Here is a 5,438-nt window from a genome sequence, read left to right on the forward strand (position 1 = left end):
TAAATTTTTGGATTACTTAAATAAGATTAATTTGTTTTATAATTTTAGAACTTAGTGAAACTTTAGTAACAAATCTCTGTGGAAACGATACTCTACTACATCACTATATTACTTGTTTGATATGTATACTTGCATGTGCAAAATCGACAATAAGTTTTTGGTGCCGTTGCAGGGGATTGTGTTTTCTTTGTTATTTGCTAATATTAAAATTTCACAGATTAGTCTTAATTTAAGTTTATTTTTGTTTTACAGTTGTGTTTAGCTATTATATGAGAAAAACAAACAACTTAAAGACTATCCCGTGTGATTTAGAAATTGAGCGAACATTTCACAAACTTCAATGAGAAAACCAATAAGGTGTTGCCCCAGTAAATACAATGGTTGATCAACAGGGTGAACAGCAAATCCAAGAGCATGTAATAGCTGACAATCGTTACTTAGGGCATCATGTCGTTCCTTTGTTACAAGTAATTCCATCAAGCATTTGAAGGTTAACTATTCAAGCAAATAATTTTGAGATCAAGCAAGCTATTATCACCATGATTCAAACTTCGGTCCAGTTTGGGGGCTTTCCTCATGATGATCCAAATGACCATAGATCAAACATCTTGAAGATTTGTGACACTTTCAAACACAATGGTGTCACAGATGATGCAATTTGTTTAAGGTTCTTTCCTTTCTCATTAAGGGATAAAGCTAAAGCATGGTTATATGCACTCCCTACTAGCTTAATAACAACATGGAATAATCTTGCTTAGAAGTTCCTTGCCAAGTTCTTTCCTCCAACTAAGATAGCGAAAATGACGAATGATATCACATCATTCATGCAACAAGATTCTGAATCGTTGTATGAGGCTTGGGAAGATATAAATAATTACTCTAACGGTGTCCTTATCATGGGCTTTCAAAGTGGCTTCAGGTGCAAACTTTCTACAATGGTATGAGGGGGCATGTTTAAACCACCATTGATGCCGTAGTGGGAGGAGCTTTCATGTATAAATCGATTGATGAGGCATACGATTTGTTGGAAAAGATGGCTACAAACAACTATTAGTGTCCAGTGGAGCGATCAATGCATAGGAAAGTAGCTAGAACTCATGATGTGATGCATTTTTAGTGTTATCCGCTTAAGAAGTAGCTTTAACTAAAACTCTTGAATCTTTTGGTACTATTAGTTTGCAAAGTCCTTTTGTAGCTTGTGAGCTATGTGGAGATAATCATGCAAGTCATCAGTGTCCAAGCTCAACAAAGTAGTGCAATTTATGGGTAATAGACAGCAGAAAAACCCCTACTCCAACACTTATAACCATGGGTGGAGTAATCATCCCAATTTCTCTTAAGCTAATAATCAAGGTTCGTCCTCAACTCCAAGGCCAAATGCACCTCTAGCATTTCACTAGCAAGCTGGTGCACCTATTTTAGAAAAGAAGCCAACTATGGAAGATCTACTAAGGCAGTACATGACACAGAATGATAACATTATACAAAGTCAAACAACTCTCATTTAGTGTCAAGCAGCAGCAATTCGAAACCTTGAGACTCAAGTTGGTCATCTTGCCAATTTATTAAACAACCGACCTCAAGGAACATTACCTAGTGATACAGAGGTGAATCCAAGGAAAGAAGGTAAGGAACAAATTATGGCAATCACCTTGAGGAGCGGAAAAGAGGTTGAACATAGTGTTAGGCAAGCTAATTTTCAAGATGAGCCTGTTGAGAATAAAATGGTGATTAAGATAGTTGACAAGCAAAGTCAAGAAAAGGAAGCAAAGGCAACTTTACCACCACCACCCTTTCTCTAGTGCCTTCAGAAACAAAAGCTTGATAAGCACTGTTAGGAATTTTGAGAATATGGTGCCCTGGAAAGCAAGTATATTCTCATGCTTAAATTCATTAAATTTATTTGTAATGAAAGCACATTTTGATAATAAGCCGAAAAGTTTGTTTTAGTAAGCATTTATTATCTAGTTATTAAGGTATCAAGATTCTATTGAGATATTAAAATACATTTGTATGAAGAGTCATACATAAGAGACATGTATTTTAATTGAATTTAAAAATTGTTCACAACCATATAATAAAGTTGGTCACTTTATTATGTTAAGGTTGTAATGTCCAGATTACTTCCAACGAAACGAATGTTATTCATTTCAAGGGAATGATGAGTCTCAAATTATCGAAATGGTTGACTTCGAGTAATGACACTATAACATAAACTGGAATCATATGGGAATCAAATTTAAGTTTTACCGTTACCTAAATTTTGATCTCACACTTATGCATTTGCTTATAATAGAACTAAAATCCTGATGGATAGTGGACTCGTGTTTAATCTCCTTATGATCTTTGATTTACCATGAGCATGATCATCATAAAGCGTTGATCTAGACTCCGTATTTTGGGATTATAATTGAGATGAACATTTGGGAACATATATCTAGATAATGGAGTTCATAGCATTAACATCACTTCTAGTGATTTCAAAAAGATTGGTGATTAATCTGGGCCCAGTGGATTGATGAATTAGCTACTCATCACATCTGGATACTCAAAAGATTAGATCTAGAGTATTGAATCACTAATTGGATGAAATTTGAGACTAGGGGACAAAATTGACATAAAGGGTAAAACGGTAATTTCACCTTTTGTCATTGGATGGTTATGAGTGTTCACAGTATAAGGCTTGCAATTGGATAACTAATAATTAATATCAAATATTGAATTATTTCTTGTAATTATAGTTAATCCAAGAGTGCAACCATCAATCTATGGTGGAGTGATTTCATGGTTAATAAGCTTGAATTATTTTTAATGAGATTAAGAATAATTCTAAGTTTATTTGAGCATGGAATATCTATGTCCAAATAGATTCCCCATTTAGCTTTGTAGAATTCAACTTGTTTAAGTTGGAATGCATGTTTTAATTTGTTTAATTAAATTGTGTACAAAATTAGCAGCTTTGACATGTTTGTCTTAATTTAGACAAGAAAACATGTTCGGTCTTAATTTAGACAAGAAAATATGTTTGCCTTAATTTAAGACAAGAAAAATATTTTTTGTCTTAATTTAGTCAAGAAAACATATTTGTCTCAATTTATACAAGATAAAATATTTTTTTGTCTTAATTACAGACAAGAGTTGTCTTAAATTAAGATAATTTTAAGAAGATTCTTGCAAAATGAATTTAAACATCCATATTGATAAAAAGAGACTCCATATTTGACTATTACTCTTTTATTTATTATTAATTCTTTTTAAATAAAGATTGATAATAATAAAATACGAGTTATTATTCAATAAGGAGTTTTATTTTATCAAGAACTCTAAATGATAATTAAAGAATTAAATTATTTATTCTTTAATTTTGTTTTTGATAATTATGGAGCATGTTTGATGCTTCCATAACTCTGAATGGATGGTTAAGATTGATTCAAAGGTGTTTCATTTTGATTAAACCTTTGAAGCAAGAGTTTTACTAAAAAGAGAAGAGATTGGAAGAAAAGAATAGAACGTACTTTTTCTTAAAAAAAGTTTCAGCCATCTCTTCTCTTCTCCTCCTCCAAGCTTTTTCAAAGAAAAGAGAATAAACTTAGTTGCCATCTTGTAGCCTTGCATTTCACACCTTGTCTACTCAAGGTTCAAGTTGAAAGTATTCTTGAAGAATAAGTGGTAAACTTATTTGGTCGAGAAATCATTCATTGGTGTGGTATTGTTAGAAAATAAGAATCTAAAAAAAAAGGTATGGTTTTCTTACTTAATAGATTCTTATTTTATTTTTTTTGGATGTGATTATATTACTTGCAATAATAATAATGTGTGTTTTCGCTTGTGTAATTGGATTGCTTGCTTCATTTGTTAAAGAAATTTTTGAAATCCATGTTTTACACAATCATATTAATTCACTAAGATCCTACTTCAACAATTGGTATCAGAGCATGGTTTATTGCAAGTTTGTGTCACGACCCAAATTTCGGGTCATGACCGGCGCATGGGTCCAATAGACGTAATCCACTAAACCCAAGCAAGCCTATTATTTATCTTACTTATGATTCTATTTATTATCACTAAGTCCTATTTCATGACTTTGAGTCAAAATAGTGATATACATTGCCAACTCGTACTGGCATTACTCTTTTAAAATTTACATTAAGTTCATCCATACATAACAAAATAATACTCGACCTCCAGCAGAGTGACTCGGATGGATATACAGCTACCGAATGTCAAGACCCCTACCAGAAGATGTACACAGATCTACAAGGACACCTCGTCCTAATTATCGGCTACCTCGTGATCTGAAAACATGAATTTGAAAATGGTGAGTATAAACCCAGTGAGTGAACAAGGAAGGGAACAAGCAACAATTAAGAAAATTTTAAAATCATGATGCACTTGTTTCAAACAATGCAATTTAGTTCATTCCTATTTAAAACCCCTCCAAACCCTAGAGTTGTTCGCTACAGCGAGCATGAATTTCGATGCAGTTAAAACAAAGCAACAAGAGAAATATTTTTCCTCACTCAACAAAAGCCATCCTGCCAAACTAATAAAATCAACCTAACATTCATGAAAATTCTCAAAGTATAATGTGTCAAATTTTACGTACATTACAACCATAAATCATTGTCCATCAATTTGCTATATCACACACATTTACATATGTATATATATATATATATATATACGTATACACCCATCATCATCATCTCACCAACCAATCATCATAATCACCAGCTCATGCGCACTCCCTACTCGCACATGGCTGGGTCATCACTGGATTATGCGCACTCCCTACTCGCACATAACCGGGTCATCCTCGGCTTATGCACACTCCCTACTCGCACATAGCCGAGTCAACATAATTACAGAACATTATATTCAAGCATATATGTATATCAACATAATGCAGCCACATAGAAATCCATAATAACCACATTTCATAACATAAACCTTTTCTCAAAAGCTTGTTCCCAAGGCATTGATTTTCATGAAAAATTTCATAAAATCATTCAAACACTTTGTTCAAAACAGTCATATTCCCAAAACAATTTTGATAGGCAGTCCACTCACAGGTGTCGAAATTTCGGATTTCGGGTGAACTCTGACTAATAGTCCTCAGGCGTAATTCCTTTGCCTTTTCCGGACGTCTCACCACCTTGACAAATAACAAAGTCGAGGAATTTACTATATTGTCCCTAAATTCATATAAATTAATTTAAACTACTAATGCTTGATATGTAAATGCAAAAATATGTCCGATTACCGCTTAATCACGGTATCGACTAAATTCAACCGATCACCCGATTAATCGACGATTGTGTGCAAATCACCTCCAAATTAATTCATTTCTCCTCTAATACCTTAATTTACCACATACATTTAAATAAAGCCAAATTCAGCATTAGAACCCTCACAATTCCTTATAAAAAAAATTTGGT

At 33.2% G+C, this 5,438-nt stretch overlaps 1 non-coding gene across 1 annotated transcript; it reads right to left on the bottom strand.

Annotated features, from left to right (window-relative positions):
• Positions 1-797: 797 nt before the first annotated feature.
• On the bottom strand, positions 798-903 carry LOC148763671 (small nucleolar RNA R71). The gene has a single exon (XR_016025611.1). It is a non-coding gene; the product is annotated as a small nucleolar RNA R71 (small nucleolar RNA).
• Positions 904-5,438: the final 4,535 nt, after the last annotated feature.

This window comes from Theobroma cacao, chromosome 3, assembly GCF_053813885.1.
Source record: "Theobroma cacao isolate CCN51 chromosome 3, ASM5381388v1, whole genome shotgun sequence".
Taxonomy (NCBI): Eukaryota; Viridiplantae; Streptophyta; class Magnoliopsida; order Malvales; family Malvaceae; genus Theobroma; species Theobroma cacao.